The sequence below is a fragment of the Anas acuta genome, chromosome 1 (assembly GCF_963932015.1).
Source record: "Anas acuta chromosome 1, bAnaAcu1.1, whole genome shotgun sequence".
Classification (NCBI taxonomy): Eukaryota; Metazoa; Chordata; class Aves; order Anseriformes; family Anatidae; genus Anas; species Anas acuta.
The window spans coordinates 159,198,431-159,220,827 of NC_088979.1; the positions used below are offsets into that span (position 1 = coordinate 159,198,431).

Here is a 22,397-nt window from a genome sequence, read left to right on the forward strand (position 1 = left end):
CCACAGTGAGGAAATCCAAAAGTAGTCCATCCTAAAACACAAGTTACAAGGAGTGGATTACCTGACTTTGGTGACTTATTGCCAAGACATTTTCAGGTGTGCCTAGCAAACTGGTAGCCTTGCAGCAAAAGTCCACAACTGTTACACTGCATTTCTTGCTGCTGTGGTCAGTGAAATGTGTCTGGGGTCAGTGGTGCCCATGTTCTCCTGGAGGATGGATAACTGCAATTCGCATGTTGGGTGCTGGGTTGTTGAGCCCTGCAACTTTAAAGCATTGTTTATTAAACCAACCAAACTAGGGAATTAAACAGATTATAGGTTTATTGTAGAGCAAGTGAAAGACAGAAATCACGTAATTGGAAGGAGGAGTGTTTTGACAGCTTCTGCAGATGGCAGTAGACAGAAGGGAGGATGGCATTCCTAACATGTAACTTTTTATTAACAAGGTTCAAATAATACTACCAGTTCTTTCGAGGATATTGTATTTGTCATGAAAAGTATGACTGGATTTGTTTATTTTTTGTAGATATTGGTTATGACAGTTTAACCATTTTTTTCATTATCCAGAACACATTCTTAACAATGCCACTGTGCGGATTATGTACTAATTTTTGAAGCAAATCTCTGATTTGTTTTTATAATGATGTGTTCTCCAGAATGATCTGGAGTTCAGTATTACCTCAGAGACTTTGCACTATTTTGTCACTTAGCACTCAGAAGTATTTTCATATTATCATCATCATATAGCATCATCTCTGGAGCAATATATTTAAATGGAAGATTATTTCAGAAAACTTATTTTTTCAGAAACATATATAAATACAGAAAGAATACAGTGAAGAATTTCTCTTTGTACATGCTTTTGGCTTTTGCCTTTAAAAAAACAAAAGGATTTCCTTAGGGATTTGCTTGTCTAAATCTATTTTCTTTCTAGCATATGAAATGACAGGCTATACAAAATGCCCAAATATTAATTTTGGTGGCATGTCTGTATATTCATCTGTCAACCTTCAGTGAATTTTCTGGTTTTCTATTAGCTTGTCCCAAACTGCTGGCAAGCTAAATTTCTCTAACAGGCATCAATTCAGTGCATTAAATGCCTGTTCTGCCCTGCAAGACGTATTGATTATTTTTTTCTCAGCGAAGTGACAAATACCATTTTCATGACAATAATAGAGATTGATTACAATTTTATGGAACAGAGAAGGAGCCGATATTGCTTAGAGAACCATAGGGCTTATAAAAAATTTGAAAAAAAATCGTTTGAATTAATAAAGAAATTAATGAATTCATCTGTTGCTGATGAAGCTGAAGCATTTTTGATATAACAAAAACTACAGTAAATGCATGATCATTGCTGAAGTGAGGCAAGCTTAAATGTATTTATAGCATCTGGTGTCTGAAATAATTTGGAGAAATGCTTGTGGGTTTGGAGAAATCCATTTTGAAGAGTACAGACTAAAAAGAACTTTCAGATCTATTTTCCTATGGATTTAAGTATACATGATTATGTACTATTGAATACTGCAGTGCTATCTTGATTAGTGGATGCTGAATATGAAAAGCTGAGGAAATATTGTCAGGTTTTGTGGTATTTATTTTAAACCTAAAAGATAATACATTTCTTTAGGGCTTTTTTGTTCATTTGCATTTGCATCTCATGTCGTTATCTCCTATGCTAAAGGTACAAACTGTAGGTCAAGTTTGAACAAACCTTGTTCAGAAGAACAAGGGCAAAGCTTATTCTCTTTGTGTACCACCTTATCCGCTATTTAAATGAAGCTGAACAGATAGACAAAGTAAGGTTTCATGATGAGACTGAGTATTTGAATTTGACACAGAGTTAGATTATTCATGACATTGCATCAAAGCAAGTTGTAAAAGCAGAATTCATGCTGAGTATAATAGCATTTACAATTTGTATGTGTTCTTATATGTTATCTTATCTTAAAACAAAACCTGTGTATGAAGATTTTTCCACATAGACAGGGTTTTGAGTATGTGATGCGATTGTAAAACTCACCTCTCTTATTCAATGTGACTGCTTTGTATCAATTTTAATACATTTTTTTTTTAACTTCAGAAAATATACTTGCCTGATTGATATAAAATTGAAAAACTATGGTTAGAGTACGATGGATGTGAGACTTTCAGACAAACTGGAAGGTAGGATGGAAGAAAAAAGATTACACTGATAGCTATAGTTTCTGAAATGGCACTAGAGTCTGCATATAGTTTATTTTCTGATCTGCTGCTTCAAGAAATATGAAGAACAATATTTTAAGTCTAGGAAATTGAATCCAGTGAAATAAGTTTACAAAGACAAGCCTGAGGGATATGCAAAACTGATCAGTTGCATATGTCTTGCACACATACACGACTTGGCAAAGAAGGAAAGTTTTGGAGTTACGTGCAATTCAGGCTTTATTTATTTATTTATTTATTTTGGTTAGGCGTGCATAAAAGTAAGTTCAAATGAGCTTTTTTTGTTGTTTTTTTTTTTTTTTTTTTTTTTTCTCCTTAAAATTCTATTTTTAACTATGCAGCTTAAAAGGAATTTTTGTTGCTTCTTTCACTCGAAAGAATCAGATAATACATTGTTTCCCTTCTGCCAAATCTATACACATTCTTGTCGGAAAATCTGGTTATTTTAGAACAATAGATAACAAGAGCTGACAGATTAGTACTCAAATTAAAAATGAAACAAATAAGCTCAACAAATATTTTAATCATTAAGCTCTGTGCTCTTGCATAGAGCTTAATGAGTAAAATACCAATAGAGCCTATTTCATTTATCAGCATCTTTCAAACTTTTACTGCTGTAAAATCATCTACTGCATACTTCCGGTGCAAAGTTACTTCATGAGTATATCTAGAGCTGTCCAGCAATATGTAAAGGTAGAGAAAGCAAAATAATGCCTTCATTATAAAAAGGGATGGCTGCGGCCTTTTAAATGACAGCTGTAGTACCAAAACAGCTGAAGAAACAGTTCAAAATTTTTCGAGGTGGCAGCCCTCTCTTGGGAGAAATGGCTTTGGAATGTCTCTATGGGAATGGTTGCAATTTGGTCTTAAGATAATGTGATTTTCACAAATGTGGTAAAATTTTAGTAATGGTATTTCTACCAAGTTATTTGGAAGAGAAAGTTGTCTGCATCTCTGCTTGCTTATCTTAAGTGATTTTTGCAGGATGTTCACCTGGGATCTGCAGGAGTCCTGGTGTCATTCACTGTTGGTTGTAAACTGTAAAATGATGGGCTTCCTCTTTCCCGATTTACGGTGTGCTAGCAAGCAAGTTTGTGCACTGAGAAGTCAGGCAGTTGGTATTGTTAAAGATTTAGGCACTGTCTTAGTTTTCCCTATGTTTTCCTCTTCTTGAAAAGAGAGCTCTGCCCAAGGTAGAGAAAAGCTGCATTGAGAAAAGCTGCAGTCAACCTTGCGTGGAGCTGAAGAGAATCCAGTGAGACCTTAGAGCAGCCATAGTACTGCATGAGCTTATCTGCTCTGCCACTAGCATCAACTTTGGTCCATGTGCAGGTGGAACCATATTCCCATGATGCTTTGGCCATTTGGCCTGCTAGGACCCAGATTAGTTTTGTACAGAAGCAGCTGTGAAGTCTTGATGCCGCACTCCCCAAAGGAGCTGCAGTGGTGGCCATACCTCATTGTCCTCCTGCATACCTCAACATTGCTCCTTAAACTGTGGTGAACTCCATGCAATACTGAGTGGCTTTCCACAGTGTGCCTTGGCATATGAGTTAGGCTGTGCCCCTTATGGAAGTATCAGGAAATGTTTAATATTTTTACTTTATATATTTCATTACTGCTTCTGGTTAGTACAGTACAAAATTCTGCAACATAACTTCAGAGTTGTTGCATTAGCAATCAGTGTGTTCTTAACAGTGTTGTGCTCCTACACCATTTTGTGAAGCAGTAAAGTTCAGCGGCCATAAAATGGCATCAGCAGATAAAATGTGCTCAGTGACTTTTTTTTTTTACAAAACAGAAAATTAGCTTGATTTGTTTATAGAAAAGCAATTCTCTTTGACTGCTCAGGGCTAGGCAAATGTGTTGAAAAGTTATTTTAAATATTATCCACAGCTTGAACATATGCAATCAGGAAGTAATATATTACTGATGAAACAACACATAAAATTTCTCACAGGAATACTTGCTGAATTTGGTTTTAATGTTCTCATTTTGGGTTAGTGTGCTGAAAGCAACACTGTAGAAATTTGGCTTAAAATTGTGATATGCAAATTCATTTTTGTAAATAATTTTGGAAACATAGTGAGATTTGACCTCTTTTTTTTTTTTCCCTCATTTTGAATTCTACGTGAAACATAAATTAATTTTAAATCATTAATCTTATATATAATGCTGGTGTGTGATTGATGATTTTAATTTTGCATTTAATACTTTTAAATATTCTATTTTTGTAATGAAGTTAAGAATTTAGTCAGATGAGGAATGGTGGGATGAAGCTCTACTTTCATTCAATAGGTGAAGGACTCTTAAATCAGTCTCTGGAGTTATTTAACTGTTACCAATTACTCCTGCATTGTAAACAATCAAAGTGCTTGTATCTGCAGGCAGTAGATAACCTGCAAATCAAATATATCAGCTCTGCCCAGATCCTTGAAGAGATTGTCCTGTCAACTAAAACAAGAATAAAAGATGTGATTGTAAATAACATTTGTGGGACAAACAGGTTAGTAACATTCATTTAAAAAATAAATAAAGAGCCACCTGTAGCAAGCAGCTGACATTAATTGAACATCCAGCAGAAAGCAGAGCCTGAAGAAATTTCCAAGCCTGTCTATGTTCAATCGTTTTTGTTCCCGATCGTTTTAAGTTTTGGTTTGCTGACTTCTGATGCAAAAGAGTATCTTTCATATGTTCATTGCAGTGAGGTATAGCATACAGCACTCTTCCTTTTACAGGTGGTAGAAAACTGCAGTTCTACTCCTTTGAGTAATAAAACAACTGAATTCACTGGTAGTACTATCTTTTATTTTTATTTATTTATTTATTTATTTTTATTACATAAAGGTTGTGTTTATGGCTAAACACACACTACATGGATTTTAATTTAATACCAGAATTAATCAAATTAGTTCAGGTAAATAGTGTTTCTTACTTGTTATGAACTTTTTTTTTTTCAATTTTTCTTTCTTGATAACAAAGATAACAAAAGAAAAGAAACTAGTTACAAATTGTTTTCAGTTGTTGAAATATCTCCATTTCAATCTATTTAGTGAGTAGGACAATAAAAATGAAGATTTCCATATAACTCTATTTAACTATATTAGTACTAAGAATAATATCATATTTAGTGACCTTTAGACATATTTAATCCTGCAGCACTGAAGTTATTAGAGCTTTGGCTATTTAATATGAGTGAAAGAGATTCCAAGCCAGTTATTTTTTGATAGGTATTTTCATTGAGAATTCTAGGCCAACCCTGTTATATAGGCATGGTAGTGTTCATATGTTAGGTATGTGGTAAGCTTTTTTTCTTTTATTTCAAGGGGATGAGAGGATAGTGGTAACAATTTCTTCATATTCAGTTTTGACAGAAATGTTTGGTAAACTAACTGGAGGAGGAAGAGCAAATCTGTTACCTGTCATTTTCTTGTATCGACTCTTTTTTTTTTTTTTTTTTTCTCTTAAAAGATAGCTATTTAGTCCATTAGTGGATTTCTTTGCCCTTCCAGGCTGGCTTCCTGTAGGTTCCACTGTGGAGTAGCAGGTGTACAATTCCAAAGTGTCTTTACAAGTGGCTCAGCAGGGCTTCCTGTGCCGTACATTCACTGGAGACAGCTCATCTGTTTAATCCTTATGTTTTAGTCAACCTTTTTTATTATGCGGACAGGGCTTCCATGCTCAGCTGGATTTTGACTCTCAGAATGAATTGATGGAGCTCTTTGATCTTTGCTGTGTATTGCATCTGTTTCATCTTTCATCTTAATGCATGATCTTCCTAACTCCTTGCTAGCATTTTATTTATTTATTTATTTACTTATTTATTTCACTTGAATCCATTAATTTTACTTTGTTCTTTTTGGCATGCCTTTTTATGTGCTATGAACTCAATTGCCAAACTTTAACACAATGATAATTAAGTTGGTATGGGTGTTTAAAAACACAGGCCAGCCATGCTTATTTGGGATTGTCACTTAACATCTTAGACACTCGATCAGAATTCTTAAATGAGATTCATGCATTTCTTTACAAACTTGCAGAGTATTGCACCTGGTATATCTGCTAAATTGGGGAAGTACCAAAGAATCAGAGAATGTAGCAAGACACTCGTTGGAGTAGCCTGCTAGTGGGTATGGAAACCTGAACTGCAGCAACACTGGGCAGTGTTCTGCAGAACCATAATAATGCAGTGGTTTCTTGAAATTTAGCATCTTGATAGAGCACATATTTAAGTTCATTCGTGCTAGAGGGAATGCCTAAATTTCTGTTCAAAATTAAATGGCTCCTTAGGTACTGTTAAGCAGGGATACGTATTCTCAGCTGTGGGTTTATTTTGCTCCAAGCAGTTTTGATTAAAATATTCAAAGGTCCATGTTCTAACTCTGTTAAATGGTAAGTTACTGTTTGGTTTTAGGCTTTCTGTTTCTTTGTTTGTTTGCTTGTTTTTCCCTAAGTTTTAGTATGGCAACTAGCAAAGAATTCTCTTTCAAATGAAACCCACGAAGGAACAATTTAGGTAATATTTTTTTAGCTGAAAGTAGCCCTATCAACAAAGCATTTTGTAGTGGTATATTTGATTCCTGCACTTACACAATGGAGTTTAAATTCCCTTTTCAAAAATATTTAAATTGGTGTTTACTTTTTGAGTGACAGTAGCAAGTTATTTTTTCTAGTGATGCTAGAGTAGCAAGAGCGTTTTCAGGGGAGCAAGGAGCTTTTGGACTCCAACAGCTAAGATCTTAAGGAGTCCTTGCTCATAAGAGATTTGATATATTTCACTGCAGTGCAGCATCTTAAATATATGGCATTGTACAGGGCTGTTTCCTATTTTGCTCCACATACAGGTCACGTTTTGACCTAGAAATGCTTTGGGAATAGGCAATACCTGGCTTGTTTGTTTGTTTTCCCCCCTTCCTCTTCCTCAGGAGAGAGCTCAGCTTCCATGCCCCTATGTGGTGAAATCTAGGGCAGTTGATTGTTGCATAATGGAGAAACTTCTATGTGCAACTGGAAAGGGATCCTTGAATGATGCTTCTGTGGACAAGTATATATGACCTATTTGGTCACATTCCACAGCAGTATTAAAATATCTTTCTTCAAAGAGCGTAAGGGTGTTTCATCCTTCATAAGGAGAAAATAAAAGCAGGAACCAGCAGTTTTTGAGAAACAGGACCATTGTTCCTTTTGAACTTGCTAGGATTCATTTAAAAATAACAGCATGGTGCAAACTGAACTTAAACATCCAGAAGACTTGGGTATCTGCTGTTCTGACAGATTTGAAAGCTTCAGTGACATGTATTCTTTATCACAAGTCTTTGCAACATGTCTGTTTTTGAAATTTGCCTCAAAAATTTATAAATGTTAGGCTTGGTTCCACTGTGGCACAGGTACTGTTCATAACAATGTTCATAACAATGATTTCTGTAATGAAAGCATAAAAGGATCTTGATATGATACAATCCAACTACATCTGCTGCAATAAAGGGTATTTTTTTCGTGCTATAATAAATATCTCTTTTCCTCCCAACTACATTTCTTTTGCTGTTGTACCATCATCTTTTAGGTGCTGCTTGATGTAAGTCTTCATAAGAGATTACTGTCCTCTGACACTGAAAATAAGAGCTATGGCCATTGATGTAGAGTCTGGTGTTTAGGGTCTATAACAAAGAAATGGAGATTGAAATGGAGATTTTGAAGAAAAAACTGAGTTTGACCACTTTGTCTTTTTTTTTTTTTTTTTTTTAATTGCCTCTGGAGCTATTGCCTTTTAACTGCTATGCAATTAATCAGGTGAAAAGCATTTTCTGTCAGGAAATTAACTAATTGTATTGAAAGGAGCTTATTAAGTCAATCTGGAAAATTACTAAAATCTTGAATGTCCATGGTGGGCACTTTCACGATCTGAGACCTACCCTTGGAGAATCCAGACCCAAAGTGTATATATATTAACTCCATTACTTTTTATTTAAAGAATGAACTCCATTAATTTTTATTTAAAGAATGAATTATCATTGGACAATTAATTAATTTGTTTATTTATGTGACTGTTGTGTGTTTTAGGTTATGTTGCTTTGGTTGGAACACTGCAGATACACCTTTTCTGAGGAGTCACATGGCAGTTTGTTTCAGCCACATTATTAGTGTTTTATATGCAATTATTAGTGTTCTATATTCATTTTTGTACAGACAAAATGGATTGTTTTGGGAGGACAGTTCAGTTTTAAGTGTTTTTTTTTTTTCCTGTAAAAATATAAAACAACATGTTACAAAATAAATACCGTGTTATCTAAAAAGATTGTGTTGCTGTAACATGGCTGTATGTTTTCACCAATGTACTTTGTTTTCATTGACTCCAGAATAAGCATTTGTTTAATTCAGTTGTCATTTCACTATTTTTGTATGTTTGTGTGTTTGTCTGTCTGCCATCACATAATTATAAAGTAATTTGTTCCAGTTTACTGCAGATAGGAACTTTTGCTTAGAAGCCTCCAGGCTTTAGAAAAGACTTTTTAACAACAAAATTGAGGTTGAATTTCTGCACACTAGTTTCTTGCATAATGGTGCAAACCCTGCCTTCAGGGATAAGCTATTGCCAGAATCTGAAGCCCTGGAGCTAAGATGTCTCACTTGACCAAGTGAGGGGCTCTTTGAGAAGACGCTTTATATATGAAAAAATCTTTCCACTAAGACAATGCAAGATTTTATTGTCTCATTTTACGGAGTGATACGAAGAAAGCTCTCACTCAGAATTGTGCAGCATTGGCATTCTGCATGTGAATGAGTGACTTGCTCTCTTTTTATTTTGTTGTTGTTCACTAAGTTAGAATTGTTTTTGTAGACTTCCTTTCACTCTTGGTTTCTTATTCACAACGAGCTTTTCTGTTTTACACCTATGTTGACAGTTATTTAACTGCATTCCTCATGCTGACTTTTTTGTCGTTCTATGTGACAGGAGAACTTTACTGAAATTTTGCCTAATGTGCTGCATTAAGACATCCTGACGTTCTGAGTACAAAGTAAACTTCCTCACCACAGATGGCCAGAGGTTTTGGGGAAAAATTGCCCTGTGTTTTCCCTTATATTTTTTTCCTGGACCCTTACTACTGAATGTTGTCAAAGGCAGGATGCTGATATCTGAGCCAGTGTATATATATAAATATTCTTACCAGGCATTTTAAATATATGTACATGTGATTACAAGCTTGTGTAACAGAATATTGGTGCAAGAAAAAGGGAGTGTCCAGCAATAAAAAGGATCATAGTTTCAGGCTTCCTAGGAGCTAGTCATAGAGGAATAGAACAAAAGTTAGTTCACATGTACTGACAATGTTATAACAGGAGAAGGCTGAACCTGTTGATCTAACGACGGAGGTGGAAAAATTCTTCTTCCTTGGTTCGTTCCTAAAATGTAAGCAAGGTCATTTTTCTTACAACATGTTAATATTTCACTTCTATTCATTCTGTTCTCAGAATTGACACAACATGTGGCCTCTTTGCATCTGCCTCATGGAGCTTCCCCCAGGAGAAGCTATATATGACCTTTGCAGACATTGTTCAGCACTGTGAAACTTCATGGTTTCATTCCGTTCAATGAAATATATGTGCAGTTTATGATGCAGGGTGACTCTTGATTTGTACTGCTAAAAATAAAGTAAAATAAATCCGTGACTATTTTTGACGCTTATGACATGCCAAAATGAGAAACTATACCATAAGCTCTCTGTCTGTAGCTACGTATGTTCTTTCCTAGAATAAGGAGGAATCATTCAGTGTGTTAGTGGGCTGGTGCATCATCGAGCATCTAGAGCTCCTGATTTAAGGAAGAGGTTCATTGCAAGGGGACATTGCTTCTCAGACCCTTGCTCTGCCATGTGTTCCCCTAAACCTGTTGATCAGCATTCTGTGCATTGACCTGTATTGGCTTTGTGTCCTTGTGCTTGATCCTAGTTTGTGTGTTGTAGTAGGCATAGGGGTAGGTTCCTCACTAATTGGTAGCCACTGAACATTAAAAGTTAATTTAAAAGCCTACTTGATTACAAAGTGTATCCCCTTCATTACACTGTCCCCATTTTTAAAGCTATAATTTACATGTATTATTGCTTATTTTTATTTATTTATTTATTTATATAATGAAGTGCTGAATAGAAGATTCAGTATTTAGAGGATTTAGAGTACAAATGAAAAGTTTATTAGGCTGGCATTTTTAAGGTAAACATAACAGTAAATGGATTTATGTCCATCTGGGATTGTGCACTTCAATTATGACTATTGATCAAAATATTTTGGAATATTCTTTTTAGAATATTCTTTTTTTTTTTTTCTTTTGATCATATATCCTTATCTATGTTTTTATTTATTTTATTATTTTTTTATTATTATTATCTGTGGAAATCTTCTCTGTTATGTGAGTGCAGCAAATGGTGTGGGAACCCAGGGATAATTTTGTATTTACCAAAATAAACTTCTCTGAACCTGGACCAACATTATTGTGGGAATAGGTTTGATATTTTTATTTATTTATTTTTTAACTCGTACACATTTAAGGCTAACAGACCTATCCTTTCCTGTATCTCCCTCTCTGCTAAGGAAAATTTTCTTTTACTTGAAGCTAAGTTTACTTTTGCTTTACTTCTTGCCTTCCTTTTCTCCTCCTATATCAACTATGTTGTCCAGTTACCTCCACTAAGGTCTTTCTGTACTTTCTTCTTTGTGTTTTCCCTTTTAGATGTTTTGTTTTCTCTGAACCTCTCGTTGTTGGATGATGTGGTAATTTTTATCTGTTTCAATTGAGAGAATGAAAAAAAAAAGCCTGACCTCGTGAAAGAATTAGACATGTAATTCATGTAACTGGGTGCATCTCTCGTAACTTTTGTCAACTAAGTTGCTTTTGTCTTAGCCAGTTCATAGGCGAATAGAATAATTCAGGTTGGAATAGACCTTAGGAAGTCAGCTAGTCCAAGCTCCTGCTCAAAGTAGGGCTAATATGAATGGGGTTCAGACCAGTTTTGTAGCCTCCATTGTAGCCAACAGAGTGAGTGGTAAATCCAGTGATGATGCATTCCACTGAAGCGTAGGTATGGAGATTGTATTGTGTCTCATACTCAACAGATCGCTGTCAGGCTCTCCCTGATCCTAGTGGTAACAGAGAAGAGCACAGATGTCCAGCCTAGTTGCCTTGTTTCTAACAGACTGGGAGTAGGTGAGACTAATAGACTTATTCTGTATTTTTTCACAGTGAACTTTTCAGTAAGGAAGGGGGAAAAAAAAAAAAGTATGAGAAAAGCCTGACATATTTATTGAAAATGGACAAACGTAAGTGCTGCTAGGGCACCAGACTTTATCATTCTTTCATGATGCTCTTAAATAACTTTCAATTTGGACCTGTCAGAGACCATCCTATTCGTTTCCCAGTTCCACCAGCTCAGATCTGCTCTGGCAGCTTAGAAACCTGGTCATGTCTGTGCGGGTGGCTGACTGGAGATACTACTGTGTCTGAGGCTTATGTGTCTGATGATTTGGTTCACCTTTTGGAAAAATGAATCAGTTACTGCAGCCTTCCATTCTTGTGTCTTTGGCAAGTCGCTCCTCCTTTTGCTACATCCAATTATTTCCTCTTGCCTAATGCTCTATGTCAGGATCAAGACAACTATTTCATATTTAAAAGCTGTCTATAAAAGCAAGATATTGAGTATAGCAATAGAAATGAGAAGGAATAATGTACAAAGGGCTTCCTTAACTTCTGAGTAAAACCCTCTCAGTTGTAAATATTTTAACAAAGTGAATGAGTCATTTTATTTGGGCTAGGGCTGAGCTTTCTAACAACCTGTCTACCATTGCATTGGTAACACTATGGTGGGGATATACTTAGCCAGATCCCAACTTGTTAACAATTCAGGTATAGGTAGTGGCACAGAACTGGTGCAGTCTTCAATATTTGCCTGAGATACTGGTGAATCAGTCACCCAAAATGACCGGAGTGATGACATTACATTTGAAGATATAATTTATTTTCCTGTCCTCATCATTTTCAACACATAGCAGAAAGCAATTAGTTGTGTTTTGACCAATGAAGAATATCTTTATGATTCCCATATCTGATGTCATATGCTTTCTAAATGAGACAGCAGTTATAAAAGAAAAATCTGACTTCTGAAAGGTAAAGCAGATTCTGGCAACACTGTAATTTCAAGGAGTGCAGTCAGGGAATAATTGATACTCCCACAAGCTGCTGTTTTCTAACTGTTGCTATTTTCTGTTTGGTTTCCAAGAAAGTGTGAAAAATGTATCTGAATAGCATGGGACAACTTTCAAAAAAAAAAAAAAAGTATTGTTTTCAAATGATTTGTTAAGGACAGTGATATTTTTATGCTGCAAAATCCAGAGTGTCGTCTTGTTTGACATTAAGACAGTACATACGAGTATGCACAGTATTACTAGGTACCACTGTTAATATAAAACCAGCCTTAAATTAAAGTGAAGTAAACATAAGATCACATTGTATGAAAATATATATAGTTTTGGGAAAATGATCTTTGGTCCAAGTACCACAGCAGCCAGTGTACCATGAATCCAGAAGCTGGCATAAAACTGTTTGTAAGTCCTTATAAATTAGTATTAGTTGACTAATGCACTTAGCTCTAATTAGTTAAATGCAATTGTTAGCAGGCATTTCAAAATGTACCAAATTGGTGGTTTTGTTTTGTACTGGAATTTGTTATTGTGATGGCATTTATCCTACTGCAACCTTTGTTTCTGCTTCATACGAATTACCTTCCAGTACTTTGCAGCGCATTTGGTTTATGAAAAAAAATTCTTACAGCAGGAACGCCAGATTGTCCAATGCTGCAGTAAAGGAAAAAGCCAAGCATTGTTTTCTAGAGCACTGCTGAAACGTTGCTATCAGTTCATATTTTGTTAGAATTCTTTTATATTTGGGGCTTATAATGCATTTGCATTTTTAAACTTCTCAAAGCATAGGCTTTGCTAGTTGCGATTTATAGACTATCAGACTAGTTGAGAGGAAGATGTATACAGAGAAGCCTTTAATGGTAGCTAACTGCTTCTGTGGGCCCAATTAAGACTATCCAACTGTGAAACACAGTCCCCTGAGTACTGGTATAGTCAGCTTGCCTTTTTAAATATTTTTTTTAATTTTAATTTTTATTTTTTGGAGTTGGAGGGAAAGGAGGCCTGGAATAAGGGAATAGTGCAGCTTTAAAAAAAAAAAAAAAGAGTAGGGATAAAAATCAAATCTCAAAGAAACAAAAAAGCAACCAACCCTCAAACTTTTAGTATGCAGTATTAATAAAGATTGGGGTCAGCTTTACATATGCACCACATTCTGGACTGGTAGCTGCAGTAGCTGCGCCTGAGATCTGGATGTGTTGTTGGTCCAAAATCAATCTTGTCGCTCCTCAGAAGGCAATGAGAGATAATAAGTACTATTCACCTGATTGCCTTCCTGCTCTGAGACAGCTGGTGACGCTTGTCTTCCTGATAACCAGGAGTTTCAGATCTAAGGCAGGGATAAAGAAAAGCTGGGAGCTTGCTGAATCTAAATTTGACAGTCGATGGCTGTGTAGAGGGTCAGGAGGGATAGAATCTGTGACACGTATAAGAAAGGAACAAAATTTATCTGCTCTGGTTGCAATGATTAGATGTCTCTTTGTCTGGCTTTCTTACAGTGGATGATTGATTGTACCCGCCAGCTGGCTAATATCATAATTAACAAAGTTGCTACCATGTCTGAGAAGTTTAATCGAAAAAATTGCCGGCAGTATGATGCCATTGTCACAGAGATCACAAGCACTGCAGTGTTGACTTTTGTACTGGTGGAGCCGCAGGACTATGTAGATGTGCAGAGAAGTCGTTCGCTGGGATAACTAAAGGTATGTTCCTTTCCCCATACATTTCTCCTGTGTCTAGTCTTTTGAAAAATGAAGTAAATGGTCCTTTGATGATACCTTTCATTTCAGGGTGCCACGTGAAGCTATTCAGTTGTATTTTAAAGCAGTGGCAATGGCAATTTAGAATGTTTTATCAGTGAATCAAAAGGTACATAATCAAAACTGTAGTTAAATACTACTCACCATTTCTAGGTGTTCTTCACTATATTGCCAGATGCTTATTGCAAAAAATATCGATGTGATTGTTTTCGTAGTTAATTTTCTTCGTTATAGGAATAAAAAATGCTGTTGACAGTCTATATTCTAGGAACTCTTAGTTCAGTTCAGGTTTATATTTCGTAATATTTCATTTTATTAATTTTTTTAAGTTAGAATGCATTTTCAAAGAGAAGAAAACCAGAAAAACTATGTATTCTTGCATTTGTAATTCGGTGTTAAAATGTCCTGTTAAAACGTGCATTTGTATATACATATTTCTGTGTGTTTGAAATGAGAACAGCATCAGTTCCGTCAGCTGGAGGGCCACTTCACAGCACTTTCATAAAATATTGCCTGAGAATGCCTCTTATTCCTTTTGCACGTTTATGTAGTTTTCCAAGTTAAAAATGAGCTCTTCTCTGCGGTTGTATTTTTACGTGTATGTGTGTGTGTGCTCTGCGTGGTAGTTCAGTTATGCTCTGGAGTATGTGTTGAAAATGCCAGCCTGACATATTGCTAATGAGTGTGCATATTGACAGTGACGGGGGCGTGTGTCTGTCTGTGTGCCATATATTAAAACAAAAAGAGGAGAGAGACGGAGACTGAGAGAGACAGAGAGACAGAGAAGGAAATATTGGGATGGGAAAGAACAGTTTATTTACATTACGGTATGTCAAAATGTTATTATGGCTAAAAAATCCATTTTAAATAGAAATGAGATAACATATGACGGTTCGTTCTCTTTCTCAAAGGAATTAATATGGCCATAGTGAGGAAATAAGCAAGAACCATTTTTTTTTGGTATTATCAGGTTGTTCGTTTTTGTTTGTTTTTTTGTTTTCCCTTACTAACGATGACTTTTTGGTACTAGATTCTAAAATTTGGGAGATGAATTCTTTGTATTATGGTTCAGTTCTGTAATGAGATCTCCCTGAGTTTTCTCTTGTTCTTTGTGTCTTTACAGGTAAAATAGTTTTGAGAATTCAGATGAAATTGTTACGGTAGACGCTTGAAGGAATGCTTTGCTGTATAGCTAACGTAGCTGTATTTAAAAACAACTTATTTGGGGGATGTACTCTTTTCTATTTCACAATTTTCTGTTTAGAGTTAAACAATTATATACCTTTGAGCCACAGTTAATGCCACAGTAATTTCAAACTAATCCTGGCTTTTATTTTTGAGAAAGGTTTTTCAATTCTCATTTAATTTAATTTCAGATAAATTATTTTCAACTAGTAGACCAGAAATCTATCTTTCTTTCTTTCTTTCTTTCTTTCTTTCTTTCTTTCTTTCTTTCTTTCTTTCTTTCTTTCTTTCTTTCTTTCTTTCTTTCTTTCTTTCATAATGGGCTGTATCTCAAAAGATACTTCTGTTTTGAGAGAAAAATACTGTTTTTGCAGGCCATGAAAATATTTCTATCATTGCGATTATTCCTATTGTCAGTAATAGAATCCAGGTTCTATCTTAGCCTTGTAAATCTACTGCTTTTCAAGATCTACTAAACAAAATTAAAAATCAATATTTTATTTTGAATGGAAAATGCTGTGAACAGTGGCAAAATAGATTAGTATTGTAATTGCAGACAATAGGGAAGATTAAGTTACTAAAACAGTGTATTGTTGTTCTAAAGTAAACCCTGTAATATTTTGTGTAATTGAGACTTTGTGCATTGTTGGAACTCAGTTGGAGTATCAAATGGTTGTGAGGATTAGAGCAGACAACTAAAGCAATGTCACAGTAGATGTGGCTGCTTTTTAACAGGATTATCTTCTAAGATGTGTAGAAATGAGCTCTTGTAATAGTTTCAGAGGAATTAATAATTTTAGTAAAATGTTAATGGCAAATGTGCTAATGTAAAGAGTTAGAAGATTAGCGGTGCATTCTTTTGCATGGAAATAAGAATATAATAAATGTCCTGCAGGTGACTGAAGCTGCTGCAATTTTATTGGAGATTAAAGTTTGATTGACCTTTGCTGAGGTGATTAACCCTTTTGAAATTAAAAGCTGGTGGTAAATTATTCTGTCCAATTTAAATGCAAACACAGAACAGTATGCTGTGTCATTCAAGTGTAAGGGGAAAAAAATGTTTTAATTTTCCTTTTGCACTCAGTGAGCTGTGCTTGCAGACGGCGTGACTGGGCTCTGCTGGAGCTGGCCAGTGACATACTGCCTCCGCTCTTCTCATCACTGTTGGAGCAGCCATGCTGCGGGAATGCCAAACCTGGGAGCAGCTGCCTGAGACAAGCCCTCGCATGCAGGCATGTCAGCAGAAGCACATGGAACTGCATCAGCAAGGTAAGTGGTAGAAAGCAATACCAGGATGCTTTATCTTCTGGTTTTGAACTTGAGCTGGCTGTAGCACACATGAGCGGACAGTGTAACACAGGTGAGGGGTCCTGCTGCGACTCACAAGGCAGCTTGCAGGAGTTGGGTGCTTACCTGTGAGAGCCATGCTGGAATTAGATGCAGAGATGCACGTGTTGATTTTTTTTATTTTTATTTTTTTCCCCCTGGCCCTTAAAAGTCAGCTTTAGAAGCTTATGGAAGCACACTTTTTGACTAATAGCAGTTACTAGAGAGCAGCTCAAGTGCAGTTATAGGAATGGTTGCACCACTTGAACACGTTGGTCCCAATCCTTCAGACCACATGTGCACACTTTCTTAGGTCAGAGCCAGTGCAGGTAGGATTAGGCCATGATCTTAGTAGATGACTAAAGCCTCTGGGGGTTACTTCTAGGTGTCAATTCATGCAGATGATCATGAGAGTCGCTGTGGCTACACTGCTAAGCAGTCCTTGAAAATGTCTTTGAGTTAATTTCTAATAGATTGTGTAACTTTGTTTCACAGTACATTTGGTAACTGAAAGTGCGCACTTTATTAAATAACGATATATTTTAAAGACCTGAGTGATACATTCACTGTATTCTTCTAATGGGTCTTTCGTAAAAGTTGAGTTTTCAAAATTCCTCCCAGAATATCTACTTTTTTTGTTTGTTTGTTTTTGACAAAAAAAATAATATTAGGACCGTGGTTTGTTTTGTAATGAATCCCATTTATTTTCCCAGAGTAAGATATCAGTGTGTTATTATAAAACAGCATACTGTCTAAAAGCAGTTCTCGAGGATTGTGGTAACTCGGAGTACTTAAATTTACACTAACTAGAACCCTTATAATTGGATCTGTTTTAAATTCACATCTTTCTGTTGCTTTTGGTGAGCAATGATGCATCTGGTTAAAAGCCTTGCACCAAAATAGCAGTAAATTTGAAGCAGATTAATTACCTGAGGTTGAGTTGCATAAAGAAGCCTTGAAGCATAGCTGCCTCCTTCCTTTGCCTGCCAGTATAGGGAGGGAGGCAAGTGGATCAGATCTGCACCCAGGGGGTTTTGTGGTCCTTGTCACAAAGTGTACTGGATCAGACTACAACCCCCCTCCCCTCCCTGCCCCAAGTCCACTTCTCTCTGATCATCTGAGAAAAGATAAAATGGCTCTTTGAAGCCTTTTTCTGGAATTCTGAGAATAGTAATGGTGGGATTTGCAGAAGGAATGCTGCAACTGTTTGGCCTTGACTGGTAAAGTCAAGTCTGTCTAGTAAAATTTCCTATTCTTTAAAACAGCTGCAAAGTGTTAAAATTATAACGAATGTGCTATTTGCGTTCCATATTCAGTCTTCCTCCTCAATTTTCATCAAGGAAGACTTCATATTGCATCTGTCAAGGTAGGGAAGTCCAAGGAATTGTAGTTCAGAAATAAGGACCCTGAGGTAGTGGCTCACTTCTATCTAGTCTTTTCATTTACACTTTAAACAGCCTTCAGAGAGATGGACTGCTGCTTCTGGGACCCAGTGAAGAAAGTGAGGAATAGATAAAAGTTAAACTTGTGGTGGAGTGACCTAAATGGAACAGCTGGCAGAATTATAGAGGGGATCCTCCAGGGTACTGAATTATACCTTCAGGCTTGGATTAGTAGGATGTTTAACAAAGAGATCCATTTGCCAAAAGGATCTCTGCCTGATTTTTAATTATGGAACTTCAGCACTTCAACATTTGTAATTTATTGAGCTTTTTTTTTTTTTTTTTTTTTTTTCCTCTGGTAAGGTGTAGAGTACTAACTGTTCACTTCTGGCTCTTCTGCTTTCTTTAAAGCACAATTTTTGTACATTCGTGATTAATGCTATAAATTCTATGGATATGAAACATTTCAATAGTTTTTATTATGAATAACAAGATGCATTCTCTATATACAAAATAAACATGAACTTTATATACATATACTATACATATACATACATACATATATATATATATAGTTTTGTTTATAATCCTGGAATACTTTTGAGTGCTTCGAGTATACTTTTTCTAGAAATCGAGGAAACCAGTATTTCACGGGATCTTTCTAATCATATATATCCATCATATTTCAGTTAACGATATTTAGCAACCAACTATTTATTTATTTTTTAATTGGGGTGGTTATATATCTCCATTCCTTTCCATATTTTATAGTTGAGCAGCACAGGAGAGGATAAAGAGTGGGGCTGCATGTCTGAGAAATTACTGTTGTACCAGGCAAATTTCATATGATGCTGTGTTTTTTGAGATACTCCTTATGCAACATTATTAGCTAATACTGCCACATGTTTACGAAATATCAACACGAAAGAAAAATTACAAGGAACAATGATACTATAATAACACAGAGTTTTCAAATGGTGGTACATCAGGACAATTCATGATAAAGTAATAATGTAGACTATATATGTGATAAGTGAAGAGATGTTTATGTTAACTGATATTGTTAGGCAGAAGAAACAGGACAACATAATAAAATATTTCTAGAAAAAATATTAGAATATTTACTAAATCTGATTACTTTATGTTAAAAAATATATTAATGGAATGGGGGGTGGGGCTAGTGTGTTGTCACAGTACTCACTTCCTACAGAGTATAATATCTAAATAAACACTGTTAGTCATTACACCTTCTGTTTTGCTCTTTCAAAAGCCCATTTATCAAGCAGAGGAAGTTCTTTCAGAAACAGGTCACATTCACTGTGATATTTGCTTGGCAATATTCACTATATGTCAATGTAAATAAGCTATATGGGAGATTGAACAGCTGTTTAGACTGTGCTATGACACATAAGTGCACATGAATCTGTCTTGAAATAGAGAAATGGAAAAAAAGGTGAAGTTATAACATCATTTCCCATTGCCCCAGACAGAATGACATAGGGAATTGCATATAGTTTTAGGATGACCTGATGGTTTTTTTTAGAAATCACATTTTTCAGCATTCTAACATGTAACTACATCAGTCATTTTCTATTTGAATAGAAAATACTTCAAAATCATATTTCTTCCACGAGTTTTGTTTTTCTTCTGAACTCTGTTAATATTCTGTCAACATCCTGCTCTGCCAATAGCTAATTTAAATGGGAGTTTTATCTACAGTATATACTAAGCATTTTTCATAACAGAACAAATTATACTTTTCTACATAGAGGAAACTTTATAAATTGTGATATATGCACTGTAGTGTGACCACAAAATATGCTGTGCAATTTCAGTAGTTATATGCTGTTAAACTTTAATGTTGTAAAGAATTAGCACTGAAGTTTTTATTAAAAAAAATGTAATCCATGTTGTATGTTTACACATGATGAAAATGTATTATATACCTCACCTCAAAAGTCACCATGAAACCAGGACAGAAGATGCAAGCTGACTAATCTGACTAAATTTATCATACTACTTTGGAAGTAAAATTACTTTGTCTTATTTGTAATGGAAAGAATAAATTAGCTGGAAGTAGGCAAAAATGGTAAATTCATGTTAAATTCCTGCTTCTGTTTAATTACATAGGCAGTATTTTTGTCGGTTATACGGTTTATGGAATATTAGCTATAAGCTGATAATGGAATTTTTGTCCATCGAACTTGTGTAACTTTCTTGAAGTGTGCATAACAGAGAACTGATTTTGAATAACTTGAATAGCTCCATACGAAAACTTTTGAAGCACAATGTTACAATGAACGTTCCTTCTTTGAATTTCTATACAAATTAAAATTCTGATTATAAATATACAGCTTTTTATATAGCTTTGACATTTTTGGAGGTTTTAGAGGTTTTTAATTATTTTATTTTGTGGTGAGAGGAAGGGAAAAGGAAGGAAATTGAAGAGATATGAAATTGTAGTTATATTGTGATAAAACTTTGTAGGTCAAAGCAGAATGTTTTTGAAGTATTTACTATTTTACAATCTTAAAATCTGTGGCAAGAGAAATTTCTAGAAACTTTTCTTTAAAATAAACTAAATATTTCTTCTTTGAAGAAATTAAATTGAAAATGAAGTGAGGGCATTTTTATTAAAAGTTGCCTAACTGGATATGAGAGCAAGCTGGACCCTTATGTTCAACAGTTCAAAAATTACTTGAGGAACCATTAACTTTTAAAGTCCTCTCTTAACAATCACTAAACCTTTAGTCGGAATTGAATCCACTTTTCCATGCAGAAATGTTGAGGCAAACATTTATATGAAAAAATATAGTCCAATTGCTGAAAATACAGACCAATTACTGAGATTAATTTAGATATTTGTCGCTGAGTATACATCATCTATATGTTAGAGCTGATTTACCATTATTTCCTTGTCTTATTTGCAAAAGGAGACTCCTACTTATTGAAATATTACTGAAGAATCTAGCTTTCCCCACAAATTACACACTTTTTGCATAAATGTGCCTAATTACCTGAATTCAGTTTTGATTAGCAGTGTTAATTGATGCAGCTGTGGATGGGCTCTGTTTACCTAAATTACCATGTGCAAACAGCAATACGTCTGAAAGTGAATATGCTAAACTGAAAATACTAATTAGCTAAGACAGATTGTTATTCAAGTCACATCTCAGAGCTTTTTAATGAAAGCCTGAATGTGTCAAGGTTTTATGATATTCAGACAGAAATGTCTATATTACATATGATTTCTAAATTTAATTCATGGGAACAGATGGGATGTCGGCCGGGGTTCTTCTCCATCGCTTCCAGTATTAATGTGAATATTTTACTCCACTGGAGACATTTTTGAGTGTGTATGTGCGTATGTTTGTGAGAGAGAAAGAAGTGTGAGAGAGGAGGGAGGAACTCATTGTGTGCACTGACAATGTGCCAGCCAAGAACAGCTAACTAGTCTATTTTTGACTGATATATTTGCAAATTATAGCCACCTATTTTCCCTGAGTGACGATAAACAAACTGTTTTGCAAATTTAATAAAGCCAGATAGTAAGTGCAATAAAACCAAATAACAGAAAGTTTAAACAGATCTCAATAATAGAGAGATCTTTGGCAACAATAGAGATTATTTCCTTCTACAACAATAACAAATGTGTCTGTTTTTGATATAAGAGGATGATTGGATTGTGTATTTCAAAATATTGCAGAAAAGCTTTAATTACATTAAGCTGTGCTGCAAAATGCAACGGTTTTCTCAATTTTGTTTAGAACAGTATGGATTTCAGGTATTCAGATAATGCATTTAATCACTCAATAGTATTGTTGGTTGCAAAACTAAATGCATTGCAGAGTAGTATAAAAGAATATTTAGAGCAGATACATTGACTTAAGTGTTCTCAATGAAGATCAGCTGTCATACTGCATATGCCTATTCTTCAGTCCATTTATTCTTACTTTTGCTATAGAGCTTAAATATTCTGAGGTCAGCTCCCATGTGAAAGTCAGTAATTCATCAAAATCTTTTCCAACAATATCTTGTCAAAATGTAAAGTGAGGATTATAAGTGCTGTGCATTACTATATGTACCAAAATAATAGTTATAATGTTTCAGTTTTCATATTTGGACAGTTCTTGGATAAATGTTCTCCAGACGTCTGTGAAGGTCCTATTTCCATATAGGTTACTATGGTTATATTTATAAAAAATGTTTAATCTTTTCAACTACATTGGTCAAAATCTATTTTCATGTGTATGTATGTTTGCAATGGGAGAATTCTTTTGAATCTATTATTCCAGAATTATAGAGAATATAGTGAATAGAATTCAGCCTGGTTACTTAGTTTTGGTAGCACAAT

General features: G+C 35.1%; 1 long non-coding RNA gene across 2 annotated transcripts in view; it reads left to right on the forward strand.

Annotated features, from left to right (window-relative positions):
• LOC137849249 (uncharacterized) overlaps positions 1-22,397 on the forward strand; it is a 52,719-nt gene that overhangs the window by 15,190 nt on the left and 15,132 nt on the right. The window contains exons 2-3 of one of the 2 annotated variants that reach the window (XR_011091824.1): positions 13,890-14,093; positions 16,420-16,604. This is a non-coding gene — a long non-coding RNA (uncharacterized lncRNA). The remainder of the gene's footprint in view (positions 1-13,889; positions 14,094-16,419; positions 16,605-22,397) is intronic. The other variant, XR_011091827.1, reaches the window with a different exon arrangement.